The sequence below is a fragment of the Lepidochelys kempii genome, chromosome 5 (genome assembly GCF_965140265.1).
Source record: "Lepidochelys kempii isolate rLepKem1 chromosome 5, rLepKem1.hap2, whole genome shotgun sequence".
Taxonomy (NCBI): Eukaryota; Metazoa; Chordata; order Testudines; family Cheloniidae; genus Lepidochelys; species Lepidochelys kempii.
In genome coordinates, this window is record NC_133260.1 from 119,660,136 (window position 1) to 119,677,918 (window position 17,783).

Genomic DNA, 17,783 nt, shown 5'->3' on the forward strand with positions numbered 1-17,783 from the left:
AGCTCTGGTCTCCAGCTCTGGCAGGGATCAGTGTTTTTAAGTCAAATTGCTGCCATGGAGGGGTGTCTCCCAGAAATAGAGGCAAAGGTCTGTGGCCTTCTCTTGTTTGCTGCTTCCTTCCCCCAGGAAAAAAACAGGTGATACTTCAAATCCATAAAATAGGAGTGGCCGGGATTTTAATTTAACTGGCTGTAATCACACAGGCCCCAATTATCTGCTGTCACGCTGGTGTAAATCCAGAGTAACTCCATTGACTTCTTTGGTGTTTCTGGGATGACTGCATAGTTCGCTCTTCCTATTCCAAGTGAAACAGATCTCCAAATTAGCAGGACTTCTAGTTATTAGTGGGTGATCCTGCCACTTTTTCAGGGTACAACACAAATATAAAATATTGTAACTTTAAAAATATTGAGAATTTAACTCTGGGTTCTAAATTTTATATATATTATTAAATATTAAAAGCCACTGTATATACATATACTTGAAAAGCTCCCTGTTTTAACTGAAGTCAAATTATATCTTACCCATGCAATATATCTACACAAAGGCCTAGTCTTGCACACTGATCCATGCAGGCAGACCTCTGCATCCATATGGAGTCTCTGTGACCTCAGCCCAGGTCCACACAGATGGACCCTTCCGCTCATATGCGGCCCCACTGAAGTCAGTGAGGCTGTGCAGGGGCCTGCCTGCATGGATCAGTTTGCAGAATCATGGCCAAAGACCGCGTGTTTGCAGTAGCAGAAAGAGCTCTGCTGATATCCCTGATGATGACATGCAAGCAAACAAAACTGCTATGGTGAGTTCAAGGTTCCATGTAGGGGATGGGAAAAGAGACAATTAACGCTTAATAAAATCCGGGAAAAGAAAGAGTGTGCTGAGTACCCCTTTAAATGTAACTTTTAATTCTTTATTGTTCATTATAAGTGATTCAGCCTTGTCTCTTATTACTCTGTGTTTGTATTGAGGTAGTGCAAGAGGTTCCAAATGAGATCAAGGCTTTATTGTGTTAGGTGCTATATGTTCACATAGTAGGAGTGTGTCTGTCTGACGAAAAGCTTACAGTCTAAAGAGCCAAGACAAAGGGTGAGAGGGAAATGGAGGCATAGAGAAGCGACCCAGCTGGTCAGTGGCAGAGCCAAGAATAGAGCCTGTATCTCCTGAGTCCCAGCCCAGTGCCTTGTCCAGTGACTGGATCATGCTGCTTTTGCATTAGAAACATTAGTTTCCATGTTTAGAGTAACTAGTTCTAGCAGGTTTCACAAAATGGTGGTAAAGCCGTATCCTTGGCATTGGTGCAGCTGCATCAGTGCCTTGCTTCCATAAAACAGTGCACTGCTTGCTGCTTTACTACTGATGGTCAAGGCTGTAGTGTAGACACAGAACAGACACTCTTACCACCTTGTCGGCTAATCCTGCCTGGAATTTTCCTAATGGAGACAATATGCCCGGCTCCTGAGTCGGGAGGAGTTACATCTAGGAGAGAAAAAAGAAAAGGAGGACTTGTGGCACCTTAGAGATTAACCAATTTATTTGAGCATAAGCTTTGGTGAGCTGCAGCTCACTTCATCGGATGCATGCAGTCAGGAGAGAGTCCCCATCTCCATCCAGGTTTTGGCTGTTGCATGAGGCTATGATTCATGTTAGATTTGAGAGAGAAGCATGAAGCTATCAGTGGAGTGGCAGTTGTACTCTGAGACCTCGGTCTCTGTGCTAACAGCTTAGAGCTGGTGCACGGATCACAGGAGGAAAGGGGAGGGAGACTCTGACAGTGGTATTAGTTAAGTACCAGCGAGGAGCTCAGAGCTGTGCAAGACGCACAATGAAGAGTCCTTGTTTCGAAGGCATGCTAATAAGTCAATGTGATTTGAATTAGTACATCAGGGTCTCTGGGCCAGACCCCTCCCTGATGAAAAGGGCCCCGTTCTCTTCTACAGCGTTCAAGTGAGGGATGGCCTCCACTGTTTAGCATAATTGCACCACTTGAACATTTCTCTCTCCTCTTTCTTTGGCTGAAAACAACTGAATTCGCTCATGAGTTTGCTCCTGTGGAATTGCCCAGGAGTGCTGAGCTTCTAGTATTGTCAAGAGAGAATTTAGCATTTGTTATGGGGGAGGATGGAAAACACCCCCAGATTGCATGGCCTCAGATCAGTGAACTAGGTGGGGTTCTGCCTCCCTCAACTTTTGGGTCCTTAATCACAATATGGGTTCGAGGAGATCTGCAAAACCCCTATATGTGTTTAGCTCCCTACTCTGCATAGCAGCGGGGCTCCTTCAGGTGACAATGTGCCTCTACTCGCTACTCTCTCACCAAGGGAGAGGTTTGCTTTGCAATGAGCCGCCCCAGGCAGGATAATGCCAACTCCCTCCCAAGCCAAAGATTATGAAAGCTTTTAGTTTTGGCTACTAGTCCTAGTTAGCCCTCTGGCCTCTCTGTCATTCTCTCCCCCGTCCTCTGTTGACCTTTCCCCTGAGCAATCCATTCCTCCCTTATATTTTAATAAGGTTTGTGGTAGGGGTAAAAGGCTGAGACATTCAAAATAACTACATAAAAGCTCAAGAGAAAACAGTGTTTATGTAAAAGCAGCACAGAGACCTTTGTCAAACAGCTGCTAATGCAGAAACCTGCTGTGGGATTTCACTAAATGACTGCTGTGGGTGGTTGTGGTGGCTTTTGGGGGCCAGAGGGTAGCAATCCCACTTAAGGTCATTAAGGAGGGACAGCATGGGGATGGACCCTCTTCACTCCACTGCCTGAGGCAGCAGAAGGCTGTGAAGGAATCTCCAGACCCCTCTGCTCCATCTGCCTCTGCTGGAGGGACATTTTCAGGGTCCCGCCCTCTGGTTTGGCCTCAAGGCACTGTTTGGATCAGAATCTCTCATCTAAGCACTTGCCTTCTGCTTACACAAACAGAAAGGGAGTCCCAGCTTCCTAGGCGCGGGACTCCCGAGATGTTCTGACTCTGCTTCCACCTACATGCCTGCGTATCCCTTTGGATCGCACCCGAGCGGCTCAGATGGCAGGTAATGACGGAGGCCTTGCAGGTGTGTGGATAAAGCAGCCCAATTGTGGGTCTGTCCCATGGAATGGGAGAGAAGTAAAAGACTGAAGGATTTAAATTTTCTTCTGATCAGTCTTCCTCCCTCCCCCAATGCATTATTCTGTCCTGTCTTGAGGCCTCATCCCTTTTCTGAAATAGATCAGAAATTTGCTAGCTGCTGCACTTGTCTTCGACTCCTGCAGAGAGAAGTGTGCGCTCCTCACGCTGCAAACACACAGCTCCTCCCATTAGCACTGATATGCAGAAAACCACACAGCTGGATTTCTACTTTATAGAAAGAGGGGAGCTTGGTTAAAACTAGTCCACACTCCATATTAAACAATCAGCTGCCTTGTGCCTGTTCATTAGAAAGGGACCCGTAGCAAGGGGATACAGTGATTGGATTTAGGGCAAAGATCAGAGCTGCTGCTGCCATCTGGGTAAAAGGCATGGCTTTAATTTTCAGTGTTGCCGTTCTTTCACTCTCTAAGAATATTTACCCCAGAAATGCAGGGGTGTTTAATGTTACTTCCCTGGGACTTCTTTCCCTGTAACAAAAAAGGTAGTTACAGAATGTCTTTATTTTTAACAAGGACACTTGCTGCATAAGCAAAGTTACAGTGTTTCTTTAACTTTTATGCCTTGGTAGGCATTTCCCAGGAGTTAATGAAATCCCCAACTTCTGTTTGAAGGGCTTTCTTTGAAAAGACCATAGATGGTGTGTGTGTGTCTTGCATCTCTGAATTATCAATCAAAACAAAAGCTAAGCCACAAAAGCCTTTTGGGCTATCACTTGTATAGTATCAATTTGTGTGTGCGGTGCGAGGAAGGATGGTGAGTGAATTAGCGTGGGGAAGTGTGCATCTGGGAGGGGAGTGACTTGATGGAGTGGAAAGCAGATGTTCAGATTCATCCACCACGGGACTTTGTGTCACTTTGCTAGCTCTGATCATGTTGGATAACAAGTTGAGTGAACTTCATAACACGTAACAGTTGACAACCGCTGTCAAGCCGGAGGCACACACCTGTCCTCATCAAAGACTGGATTCACCTGCTTTGAGCTTCCTTTCTAGCAGAAAGTTATACCATTGTTTGGCAACTCATCTAAGCTCCTGTGGCTGGAATTTTCTGAGACTACCTTGAGTTGATTGCTCACACTTTCAACTGCAGAATTTGCACAGGAAACCCACAAATGTGAACTGCGATTGGATGGGGGGTAAAATAATCCCCCTGCATATTTTAAGTGATAAGATGAGATGATGAGGTGTACAAACTAAAACAATAAGAAATAGCCACCTAATTGCTTGCACAGTGCACTGAAAATGTAGTCCAGAGTGGCTCTGTATTATATTTATATTATTACATTGATGTAAGAGGGGCCATCCAAGGTTTTAGGTCAGACATGTTATCAATTAAAAAAGACAAATTCTCTCTAGAGCAAATGATTTATATACATTGCGATCGGGAGCCTGGAGCCCAATTCTTGTTGTTGTGGTGCACTGTTAATTTAAAGCAGTGATTTTCAAACTGCGGGTCGCGACCCAGTACTGGATTGTGGAATGTAAGGCACTGGGTCTCGGCGGCTCTGGTCAGCACTGCTGACCAGGCCGTTAAAAGTCCAGTCGGCGGTGCTGCCCGGCTAAGGCAGGCTAGTCCCTACCTGTTCTGACATTGTGCTGTGTCCCGGAAGCAGACAGCAGCTGGTCTGGCTCCTAGGTGCGGGGGCCACGGGTCTCTGCGCCCTGCCCCAAGCACCGGCTCCGCACTCCCATTGGTTGGGAACCGGCCAATGGGAGCTGGGGTGGGGGTGCCCACAGGCAAGAGCCGTGCAGAGCCGCTTGCGCGCCTCCACCTAGGAGCCAGACTTGTTGCTGGTCGCTTCCGGGGCGTGGTGTGATCCGTGGTGCCAGGACAGGCAGGAAGCCTGCCTTAACACTGCCGCTGTGCTGCTGACTGGGAGCCGCCTGAGGTAAACCTGCACCCCAACTCTATGCCCCAATCTCCTGCCCCAGCCCTGAGCCCCCCAAACCCAGACCCCCTTCCTGCACCCTGACCCCTAATCCCTGGCCCCACCCCAGAGCCTGCACCCCCAGCCCAAAGCCCCCTCCCACACCCTGAACCCCTGGCCCCACCCCGCAGCCCTCACCCCTGCACTCCAACCCTGTGCCTGAGCCCCTCCCACACACCAAACTCCTCATCCCCAGCTCCACTGGGTCATGGGCATCGACAATTTTCTTCAACTGGGTCTGCAGAAAAAAGTTTGAAAACCACTGATTTAAAGCACTAATATTGAAAATGGATCCCTTAAGTTTTCACACATGTTGTGCTATCAAGTCCCTTTACGCTTTGCTGCATTTTATTGCAAGTGCAGGTGGTCCCAGCTGTGCCATTGCTTTATGCCAGCAAAATGTTTGTTCAGTTGCCAAATTGTCAGTGGCCTCTTCTTTGTCTCCTTCTCCAGTGTGTACGTTCTTAAAGCTGCTCTGTTTTTCCAGGCTTCTGTAATGCATTGCACTGAAACCACTGTACTAAATGGACTCATTTACAGCGATACCACAAGCCTGTCTGTTTCTTATATAGTGGGTTTATGTGAAATAAATAGAGCAAATGGTAACTAGAAAGGGGTTTTCTTTCTCTAAACAGAATCAATGTCTTTACTATAATAGTGCCTTTGCTTATACACTCCTCTAGGTATACGGGAATGGAAAGGTAGAAAATACATTGTAAAACAAGGCTTGTCCTGGCCCTAAATAATATCACAGGCACTGAACTTTACCCAGATATCTTTAGCTTTGATTCCATGTAGTGTATATTGCAGGGGCTGGAACTGTCCTGTTTGGATGATTAAAGTAGTTAAGCGTAAATCTAAAATATTTGTCCACCATGCATTGTCCTTTTTCAAAATAATAAAGCTGTTTTCATGTCAGTGATTCCATATTATACATGGACTCTTTAGTAAGTAAAATATTTATCGATATATTTTTATGATTGGCTAGAGACAGCTTCTGTCTTCCTTTGGCTAATCCATAGTTTGGATGAACCCATGGATGGTACATTAAGACAGGAGGTATTCTCAAGGGAACAAAGGGAGACGTTAAGTGCTCAAATCATGCTAAAATTGCAGCTGGACAGGAAATCCCTCGCTCGTGTATCTTTTGATTTCCAGGGTTAACAGGGCTAGAGATGGTGCCTGTGCCAAACCACCTGATCTTAAATCTCTTTGAACTTTGGTGAAGATTGGAACCAGCTTTGCATATGTCCTCTCAGGCCCATATCTAATCAGAATGTGAGAGATGGAAAAGAGACTGCTTTTAGAGGTTTCCTATAGATTTTAGTCTCATCTATTTCCCCATCCTCTCTGCCTTTCCTTTGGAAGGGGAGCTGTATGCATTAGACAAATTAATGGCCAGGTCGTGCCCTTGAGTTGTACATGCTGGTTATTTATATCAGTGGGATTTGTGCCCAATATTGTCCTGAGAGAGCTTTAATTTAGTAGTCTGGCATTCTGCTCCAGTGCCTTTTGGATTAAATGCAGAGGAGCAGCAGCCCGCAACGCAGATGAGTAAAGGTTTTGAGTGTGTGTGCTGTAATGTTTTTTGACCATTTTAATAGTTAAAATGAGGGGTAATAGGCAGCTTGGGGAGTTGGTAATGTGATTCAAAACCTTCTGCCTTGAAGGGATGGTTTGAATCCAGCATGGAGCGTTAGTGACAGAGAGATTTTTTGTTTTTGTTTGGTTTTTTTACTCTCTGAAGCCTGTTCTGGTGGCTCCTGTGAGACAAGCTGGCAGTTATTTAGATGTGTGGAGAGATGCTCAAAAATGGCTCCCATCCAAATATTTGAGGTAACCTTGAAGTCATTTAAAACACAACAAAATATAAGACACCTTTGCAGAGAGAATCATAGAAATATAGGGCTGGAAAGGATGTCGAGAAATCAAGTCCAGTCCCCTCTACTGAGGCAGAACCAAGTAAACCTAGACCCTCCTTGCAGGTGTTTATCCAACTTGTTTTTAAAAGCTTCCAATAATAGGGACTCCACAAACTCCCTTGGAAGCCTATTCCAGAGTTTAACTACCCTTAGTTACAAAGTTTTTCCTAATATCTAACCTAAATCTCCCTTCCTGCAGATTAAGCCCATTACTACTTGTCCTACCTTCAGTGGATATGGAGATCAGTTAATCACTGTCCACTTTATAACCGCCTTTAATAGATTGCAAAACTGTTATCAGGTCCTCCCTCAATCTTCCTTTCTCAGGACTAAATATACCCAGCTTTTTTAACCTTCCCTCATCAGTCAGGTTTTTCTGAATCTTTTATGGTTTTTGTTGCTCTTCTCTGGACTCTTTCCAATTTGCCCATATCTCTCCTAAATTGTGGTGCCCAGAACCGGACACAGTACTTCAGCAGGGACCTCACCAGTGCTGAGTAGAGTGGGACAGTTACCTCCTGTATCTTGCATATGCCACTCCTGTTAATAGACCCCAGAATCATATTAGCCTTTTTTGCAGCTGCATCACACTGACGACTCTCGTTCAGTTTGTGATCCACTATAACCCCCAGATCCTGTTCAGTAGTACTACCATCGAGACAGTTATTCCTCATTGTGCAGTTGATTTTTCCTTCTGAAGTAAAATACTTTGCACTTGTGTTTATTGACGTTCATCTTGTTGCATTCAGACCAATTCTCCAATTTGTCAACATCATTTTGAATTTTAAACCTGTCCCCCAAATTGCTTGCAAACCACCCCCCCCCCACTTGGTGTTATCTGCAAATTTTATGAGCATACGCTCTACTCCAGTATCCAAGTCATTAATGAGGCCAGGGACTGGGTAGACATGGAGACTTGAGTATCCTATTGGCCCTAAAGTTGATCCTTTCACATCAGTTAGCATTAAATTGCATTGATGGGACAGTGCCATGAACCTTGTGCTGCTTCTGCCTATTCTGTACCTGCTCTGTAGATTGATAGGGAGTTTTTGTCTCCACACCTGCTATTTAGATTGAGCTTTTCAGGTCTGGCATTGTCTACTGCTCTGTGCTTTGTACAGCACAGTGGGGCCCTCTTCTTGGTTGGTCCTTTGTCACTATCGTAAAAAACGTGATCAATAATAACCTGGAATCTTTCACCAGCACAATTCCCCCACCCCACCAGTTTCCCATGCACGTGGATCTTGGAAGTAAAATATTCTAGGCAATAATACTTTTGCTACAGAGCAAAGCAGTTGAGTGGAATTCTGTGTGGTCCTTTAAAAAACAAATACTTTTGTTGCCATTAACGTGAAGTTGCTACTGGAAGGGATTAGAAGAGGCAGCAGATAAATCCTGTGAGAGAACCTGTTATAGTTCTGCTTTGCCGTGTTGATTTTCACTGTTAGGATGTTCTGGCTTCAGCAATATGTGGTGTAGTGTAATGCATTGAACTGATGCTGAGGGCTGCCTCGTGGGTTACTCCACCATATGTAGCAGAGAGTAAAATGGCATATTCTTTCCTCTCCCCCTCACCCATCATTTTCGTAAGATACTTCCACCAAATCCAGCAAACTCGCAACTCCAAGAACACACCAGACGTGGTGGGCTTGATGCTCTGTCTCTCACTGATTCAATTCCATTGACTTCAGTGGAGTTACTCTTCCTCACTCACACTGGTGAATGTGAGAGGGGAATCTAGGTGCCAGAATCACCAGAGAGCACCAGCTGGCTTGTAAAACATATGTCTTGTATGGTATTGAAATAAAACTGTATGGGAAAAGATCTGCTAGCCCCCCCTTCAGCACTGGTCTAAGGTCCTGTGAAGGCACCCGGGGTATGTCTACACTGCAGTTGGAAGTGTGACTGCAGTACATTGAGACAGACCCGAGCTAGCTTTGATCGAGCTAGCTCAGATACCAGTGGCAGTGAAGCTGTGGCCGCGTGGACTTCAGTACTGTCTGTATAAGCCCACTGCATCCGACGAAGCGGGCTGAAGCTCACGAAAGCTCATGCTCAAATAAATTGGTTAGTCTCTAAGGTGCCACAAGTACTCCTTTTCTTTCTTCAAACTACTCAGTCACCTAGCCTGTGCTGTCATGGCTTCACTGCTGTTGGCAATCTAGCTCTTGTATGTCTAAACATGCTGCAAACACACCTCAATTACAGCTCAGTCCGGGAGAGCATAGCTTTATTGAATTGAACGAGTCTCTTGATGCAGTAAGATCTGGGAATGCTGCTGACTTTTTCCCCCTTTAATAATAATAAAAAAACCCGAATAGTTGCGGTGTTAGTCACTTAGGTATGTTGTCTCAAAGCATGTGAGTAACCACCCATTAGTAGTAACTTCATGAGAGATGTGAATATAACCCCTTTGTTGCTGGAGAAACTCACACTCCTCCCACCTGGGGGTTGCCTGATTTTGTGGGAGATTAATAATATTGTTTAAATAAATATGGGTTATAGGATCACAAGTTAATCTGATCAGAACACAATAAGGTCCCAGAATCAGGCTACACAGAATTTGCAGGGACCCTTGGGATGTCTGACAAGGAAACTCACACTGAGAACAAAAGGCAGCTTTAAGCCTTTTATTGAGAAAATTGGAACAGTAATGGAATATTAATCAAATCAGCCAATTACAAAAGCAGCAACATTGTTCTAGAAGTATATGTGGTATTATATACTAGAAAGGTTTCTCGATTAATGTACTCGCACCCTTCCTTGAGAACCTGGTGATCAGCCTTGCCTCTGGCATGCCAAGAGAGTTGGATGGTTCAGGTTCCTCAAGTCTTGAGTGAGAGGTGCAGAGCTTAGCTTCTATAGCTTTTAGCTCTAGCTGCTTCTAACTTAGAGTTTACTTAAAATGAACAATGACAAACTAAAAAAAGCAAGCTGAACCCCCTCAGCAGGGTGGGTTTTCCCTAGTATAGGGCCTGAGCTTAGAGCCTAAGTGCCCTCCTTCCATGTGCCCTTCTTCCTTTAGGGCCAATACTTCCAAACTTCACTTCCTCACCCACAAAAACATTAGGGTACACTTGGGCTGGCATGTTTGTACATATTAATGACATGTTTGTAACTATTAGAGACCATTAGCTCATCCTCACTTCTGTTATTTCTGTCCTAACCGGTTATTTACATGTTCTTCGTGGTATACCTGTTAAGTCTGAAAAAGGCCATGAACTTAGGTGGCCTTACCTACTAGCTTACTTTAACTTGCCCACTTATCTATGTGAAAGGTCACAAACATCTATACTATATGCTTTAGCTCATCACCACCTATCTAGGGTAAAGGTCTCAAACAGATGTATGATAACTTGCCTTAGCTTAACATACAGGATATGTTGCCTGTAGGTTCCTTGCATTGCAGCTAAAATACTCTAATACAAATTGATAAACCTATTATAATAACAAACCTATAATGTAACAAATGATTAAACTCATAAGAAAAGATATACATGCAAGCAAGCAGGCTAGCCCGATAAGCTACATGGTATTGGAGGAATAGAGTACAAACAGAACTGGATTCCTAAGGACCTCAAGAAGAGCTCTGTTAAGCTTGAAAGCTTGTCTCTCTCACAAACAGAAGTTGGTCCACCTTTTCTCTTTAATAACATTCATAAGGATTCTTTCTTTGCTCTAACGTCCGAACGTTATGTGTATGGAAAACAATCTTCTTGTATCTATAAAGATAGTGATTAGAATCATAGAATCTCAGGGTTGGAAGGGACCCCTGAAGGTCATCTAGTCCAACCCCCTGCTCGAAGCAGGACCAATTCCCAGTTAAATCATCCCAGCCAGGGCTTTGTCAAGCCTGACCTTAAAAACCTCGAAGGAAGGAGATTCTACCACCTCCCTAGGTAACGCATTCCAGTGTTTCACCACCCTTTTAGTGAAAAAGTTTTTCCTAATATCCAATCTAAACCTCCCCCACTGCAACTTGAGACCATTACTCCTCGTTCTGTCATCTGCTACCATTGAGAACAGTCTAGAGCCATCCTCTTTGGAACCCCCTTTCAGGTAGTTGAAAGCAGCTATTAAATCCCCCCTCATTCTTCTCTTCTGCAGGCTAAACAATCCCAGCTCCCTCAGCCTCTCCTCATAAGTCATGTGTTCTAGACCCCTAATCATTTTTGTTGCCCTTCGCTGGACTCTCTCCAATTTATCCACATCCTTCTTGTAGTGTGGGGCCCAAAACTGGACACAGTACTCCAGATGAGGCCTCACCAATGTCGAATAGAGGGGAACGATCACGTCCCTCGATCTGCTCGCTATGCCCCTACTTATACATCCCAAAATGCCATTGGCCTTCTTGGCAACAAGGGCACACTGCTGACTCGTATCCAGCTTCTCATCCACTGTCACCCCTAGGTCCTTTTCCGCAGAACTGCTGCCTAGCCATTCGGTCCCTAGTCTGTAGCTGTGCATTGGATTCTTCCATCCTAAGTGCAGGACCCTGCACTTATCCTTATTGAACCTCATCAGATTTCTTTTGGCCCAATCCTCCAATTTGTCTAGGTCCTTCTGTATCCTATCCCTCCCCTCCAGCGTATCTACCACTCCTCCCAGTTTAGTATCATCCGCAAATTTGCTGATAGTGCAACCCACACCATCCTCCAGATCATTTATGAAGATATTGAACAAAACCGGCCCCAGGACCGACCCCTGGGGCACTCCACTTGACACCGGCTGCCAACTAGACATGGAGCCATTGATCACTACCCGTTGAGCCCGACAATCTAGCCAGCTTTCTACCCACCTTATAGTGCATTCATCCAGCCCATACTTCTTTAACTTGTTGACAAGAATACTGTGGGAGACCGTGTCAAAAGCTTTGCTAAAGTCAAGAAACAATACATCCACTGCTTTCCCTTCATCCACAGAAACAGTAATCTCATCATAAAAGGCGATTAGATTAGTCAGGCATGACCTTCCCTTGGTGAATCCATGCTGGCTGTTCCTGATCACTTTCCTCTCATGCAAGTGCTTCAGGATTGATTCTTTGAGGACCTGCTCCATGATTTTTCCAGGGACTGAGGTGAGGCTGACTGGCCTGTAGTTCCCAGGATCCTCCTTCTTCCCTTTTTTAAAGATTGGCACTACATTAGCCTTTTTCCAGTCATCCGGGACTTCCCCGGTTCGCCACGAGTTTTCAAAGATAATGGCCAATGGCTCTGCAATCACAGCCGCCAATTCCTTCAGCACTCTCGGATGCAACTCGTCCGGCCCCATGGACTTGTGCACATCCAGCTTTTCTAAATAGTCCCTAACCACGTCTATCTCCACAGAGGGCTGGCCATCTCTTCCCCATTTTGTGATGCCCAGCGCAGCAGTCTGGGAGCTGACCTTGTTCGTGAAGACAGAGGCAAAAAAAGCATTGAGTACATTAGCTTTTTCCACATCCTCTGTCACTAGGTTGCCTTCCTCATTCAGTAAGGGGCCGACACTTTCCTTGGCTTTCTTCTTGTTGCCAACATACCTGAAGAAACCCTTCTTGTTACTTTTGACATCTCTCGCTAGCTGCAGCTCCAGGTGAGATTTGGCCCTCCTGATTTCATTCCTACATGCCCGAGCAATATTTTTATACTCTTCCCTGGTCATATGTCCAACCTTCCACTTCTTGTAAGCTTCTTTTTTATGTTTAAGATCCGCTAGGATTTCACTATTAAGCCAAGCTGGTCGCCTGCCATATTTACTATTCTTTCGACTCATCGGGATGGTTTGTCCCTGTAACTCAACAGGGATTCCTTGAAATACAGCCAGCTCTCCTGGACTCCTTTCCCCTTCAAGTTAGTCCCCCAGGGGATCCTGGCCATCCGTTCCCTGAGGGAGTCGAAGTCTGCTTTCCTGAAGTCCAGGGTCCGTATCCTGCTGCTTACCTTTCTTCCCTGCGTCAGGATCCTGAACTCAACCAACTCATGGTCACTGCCTCCCAGATTCCCATCCACTTTTGCTTCCCCCACTAATTCTACCCGGTTTGTGAGCAGCAGGTCAAGAAAAGCGCCCCCCCTAGTTGGCTCCTCTAGCACTTGCACCAGGAAATTGTCCCCTATGCTTTCCAAAAACTTCCTGGATTGTCTATGCACCGCTGTATTGCTCTCCCAGCAAATATCAGGAAAATTAAAGTCACCCATGAGAATCAGGGCGTGCGATCTAGTAGCTTCCGTGAGTTGCCGGAAGAAAGTCTCATCTACCTCATCCCCCTGGTCCGGTGGTCTATAGCAGACTCCCACCACTACATCCCTCTTGTTGCTCACACTTCTAAACTTAATCCAGAGACACTCAGGTTTTTCTACAGTTTCGTACCGGAGCTCTGAGCAGTCATACTGCTCCCTTACATACAGTGCTACTCCCCCACCTTTTCTGCCCTGCCTGTCCTTCCTGAACAGTTTATAACCATCCATGACAGTACTCCAGTCATGTGAGTTATCCCACCAAGTCTCTGTTATTCCAATCACATCATAGTTCCTTGACATCACCAGGACCTCCAGTTCTCCCTGCTTGTTTCCAAGGCTTTGTGCATTCGTATATAAGCACTTGAGATAACCTGCTGATCGCCCCTCATTCTCAGTATGAGGCAGGAGCCCTCCCCTCACAGACATTCCTGCCTGTGCTTCCTCCCGGTATCCCACTTTCCCACTTACCTCAGGGCTTTGGTCTCCTTCCCCCAGTGAACCTAGTTTAAAGCCCTCCTCACTAGGTTAGCCAGCCTGCTCGCAAAGATGCTCTTCCCTCTCTTCGTAAGATGGAGCCCGTCTCTGCCCAGCACTCCTCCTTCATGGAACACCATCCCATGGTCAAAGAATCCAAAGCCTTCTCTCCGACACCACCTGCGTAGCCATTCGTTGACTTCCACGATTCGACGGTCCCTACCCAGGCCTTTTCCTTCCACGGGGAGGATGGACGAGAACACCACTTGCGCCTCCAACTCCTTTATCCTTCTTCCCAGAGCCACGTAGTCCGCAGTGATCCGCTCAAGGTCATTCTTGGCAGTATCATTGGTGCCCACGTGGAGAAGCAGGAAGGGGTAGCGATCCGAAGGCTTGATGAGTCTCGGCAGTCTCTCCGTCACATCACGAATCTTAGCCCCCGGCAAGCAGCAGACTTCTCAGTTTTCCCGGTCAGGGCGGCAGATAGATGACTCAGTCCCCCGGAGGTACGGATTAATACGTACCTGTCATATTTCTGTTTGATGGGGTTTTTAAATAGCTTTGCCTTGTGCACTGCAGTTCATGAGACTGGCCATACTGGATCAGAAATGATCCATCTAGGGTGACCAGATGTCTCGATTCTATAGGGACAGTCCCGATTTTGGGGTCTCTTTCTTATATATGCTCCTATTACCCTCCACCCCCATCCCAATTTTTCACACTTGCTGTCTGGTCACCCGAGATCCATCTAGCCTGCTATCCTGTCTCTGACAGTGGCCCATGCCAGGTGCTTCAGAGGGAATGAACAAAACAGGGCAATTATTGAGTGATCCATCCTCTGTCATCCAGTCCCAACTTCTGGCAGCTGGAGGTTTAGGGTATGTCTACAGTGCAATAGAAGACCTGCACCGTGGCCACAGCTGGCCCGGGTCAACTGACAGGCCACTGGGCTAAAAATTGCAATGTAGACATCCAGACTTGGGCTCTGAGAATCAGTGCTGTGGGCTTTTTATTGCAGTGTAGACATATTCTTAGGACACCCAGAGCATGGGGTTGCATTCCTGACCATCTTGGCAGATGGACCTATCCTCCATGAAAGTATCTAATTCTTTTTGAACAGTTATACTTTTGGCCTTCACAACATCCCCTGGCAAGGAGTTCCACAGAGTAACTGTGTGTTCTGTGAAAAAGTACTTCCTTCTGTTTCTTTTAAACTTGCTGCCTATTAATTTTATTGGGTGACCCCCCCCCCAGTTCTTGTGTTATGTAGAGGGGTAAATAACACTTTCCTAATCACTTTTTCCACACCATTCCTGATTTTATAGATTTCATATCTACCTCCCCCCTTAATTGTCTCTCTTCTAAATTGAAAAATCCCAGTCTTTTAAATCTCTCCTCCTATGGAAGCTGTTCCATCCCCCAGTCACTTTTGTTGTTATTCTCTGCACCCTTTGTAATTCTAATATATCGTTTTTGGGATGGGGCAACCAAACTGCACACAGCATTCGAAGTGTGGATTCATGTAGTGGCATTCAGATTTTCTGTCTTATTATCTATCCCTTTCCTAATGACTCCTAATATTCTGTTCGCTTTTTTGGCTGCCGCTGCACACTGAGCAGATGTTTTCAGGGAGCTACCCACAACCCCAGGTCTCTTTCTTGAGTGGTAACAGCTAATTTAGACCCCATCGCTTTGTATGTGAAGTTGGGATCATGTTTTCCAGTGTGCATTACTGTGCATTTACCACCGTGGAATTAATTCGGCCATTTTGTTCATGGAAGCTCTGTTCAAAACATGCAGTAGCTTCATGTAGTGTGAGTGGCCTTTAAGCAAGGGTTTCAGTTAATGAACAAGGGTTTCTTAGCAGAGGGCTGGATTCTGAAGAAGTCATGCAAGGAAGGGAAGAGCAGAGCACTGATCTGGTGAAATGCAGCTAAACAGGGAGTGCTTCATGGGATGGGGAAACTAGGAATCTGACCACAGATTTTTTTTTTTTTTTTCTTTTTTAACCACACTTTTGGCAGTACGTTCTTTGTGGTCTCCTGTGCTGTTCTCCCGCCCTCCCCCAGCATTCACCTCTCATTCAGTTTGGGCCCTACTTTTCTCCATCCCACTATGCTGATGGGGTGGTGTTTCTCACTTGCTCTCCCACTCATTTCATGTGCTGGCTAGCAGGTGAAATTTACAGAAATCTTGATCTGATTCCTTATGCACGTGAACTTCAGAGATCAGGAGTCTGGCAAACATTATTTGGTTGTTCGGGCACTGAACACAATGGAGTGTGGGGTTTTTTTGGGGGGAGGGGAAAGAGTGCTGGGTGAGGTGGAGCAAGAATAACTTAGGGCCTTTTCAGTGTTCTTTTTTCCCCCTCCGTTTTTGATCACATGGCCTGGATCCAGTTTTGGTATGACCCCTATAAAATGTGAACCTCCTGCACTTTCTTAATCATCAGATCTGCTCTCTCTTTGCATTTTGAGTGCTATCTGTTGACATTCTAGGTAAAAATAAATTTTTACTGCTGTTAGCTCTGCAGAGTGAGCGAGCTGGATTCTACTCCTTCCTGTGCATCCCCCACAGAATTGTTTACCAGGTTTTGGTCAGTTACACCTGTGTGAAATGGTTTTATCCACAGGGACTATAACCTGGGACCTTCAGCGCCAAAGTATGGGCTTCTATAGTTGAGCTAAACAAGACTGGTCCAGGGGTAACTCCACGTAGAATTTAACCCACAGAATCTTGCTGGCGGTGGTGATGCATAAACCAGAAAGACTTCAGCTGGATTCTGTTTACAGGTTTGGCAGCTAGAAAACATCTTTGTGTAAACTGAGCAACTTGATCTGGAGTTCCTGGCAGCTGATAAGCATAGAATCCCATGTTTTTTATTTTATTTTTTTAAAAGCCACTGTCTGGGATATAATCTCATTTTAATTTTGGAAACCACTTTGAGATTGTAGGATGAAAGCACAAATGATTTATTTAGTGTGTGATCAGCTGTGAGTCTTTCTGTTCATTGAAAATGTCAGGAGCACGGCTGGCTGTGGACGTGACCCAGCAATGAAATGCTTGCGACCTTCCATATTGTACAGAGCCTGGAAGGCCATCGATACCAGCTCCATGGCATGCCGACCGTTGTGTGTTCCCATTTCAAGGCAGGCAAAATAATAATAAACACTCCACTGTGATAGAAAGTTAATCTGTATCCAAAGCATGTGATTACTTACAAATCTGTGCAGAATCGTGGGCTTTTGGCTAGTCTCATTCCCCCTGCAGCTTCTAGGTGGATGGTTGGCTTGAACTATGGGCTGGCATCACTTGGTTTATAGCCCATATTCATCGGTAATGACTGGCATGATTGACACTGACATGACTGGCTGTTATAGCTGAAACTGTAAAGCTAGATGAGAATGTGGCAAATGGATACAGTGAAAACAGGTTTTATGGCCACTGCAAAGCCATGGTCAGCTTTATCTGTGAGGAAACATCTCAGTGTTTTGTATCTTCTGCGGTACTAAATAATCTTGTAAAAATTAAGCATGCATGAAACAAAGGGCTGAGTTTCGAAGATGGTATAAAATTCATCCAGGAGAATGACTGGCTAGAATAGCAGGAAGGAAGCAGATGAGTTCTCTTGTGGTCATGCACTATCCAGGAGGCTCTAAGAAATGGAGAGAGGAAGAGGGAGACAAAAAGAAAGAAAACCCTGATGGTTCAAGATGTTCAAAGAACAAAACCTCAGGGAATGCTGCTGTCAATAAATTGCTGTGTGAGTGGTTCATAACTGCAAGACTGGGAAGAACAGTCACTTTGTAAAGTAACAAGTAGAAGATCCAAATGAGCTGGAGAGGGTGTGTATGTGTGTGTGTGTGTGTGATATGAGCCCATTCACTTGAAGAATCCAAGTTCAAAACCTCAATTAGTGTCTTAAGGGAATTTAGAGATGTCTGTGTAGACAAGAACGGAAGTGATTCCTGCTCTCATGTTATGAAAATGTAGGGATAACAACTCAATTTATGCAGCAATTGCAAATAATATGAACTTGATATTTTTATATTTAATATTTGATATTTTTGTGGGTGCAAAGTGTCAATGCATCATTCATTCTCCTAAATAAGACAGGCTC

At 45.2% G+C, this 17,783-nt stretch overlaps 1 protein-coding gene across 2 annotated transcripts in view; it reads left to right on the forward strand.

Annotated features, from left to right (window-relative positions):
* ACO1 (aconitase 1) overlaps window positions 1-17,783 on the forward strand; it is a 49,107-nt gene that overhangs the window by 742 nt on the left and 30,582 nt on the right. The gene's annotated exons all lie outside the window — the stretch shown is intronic.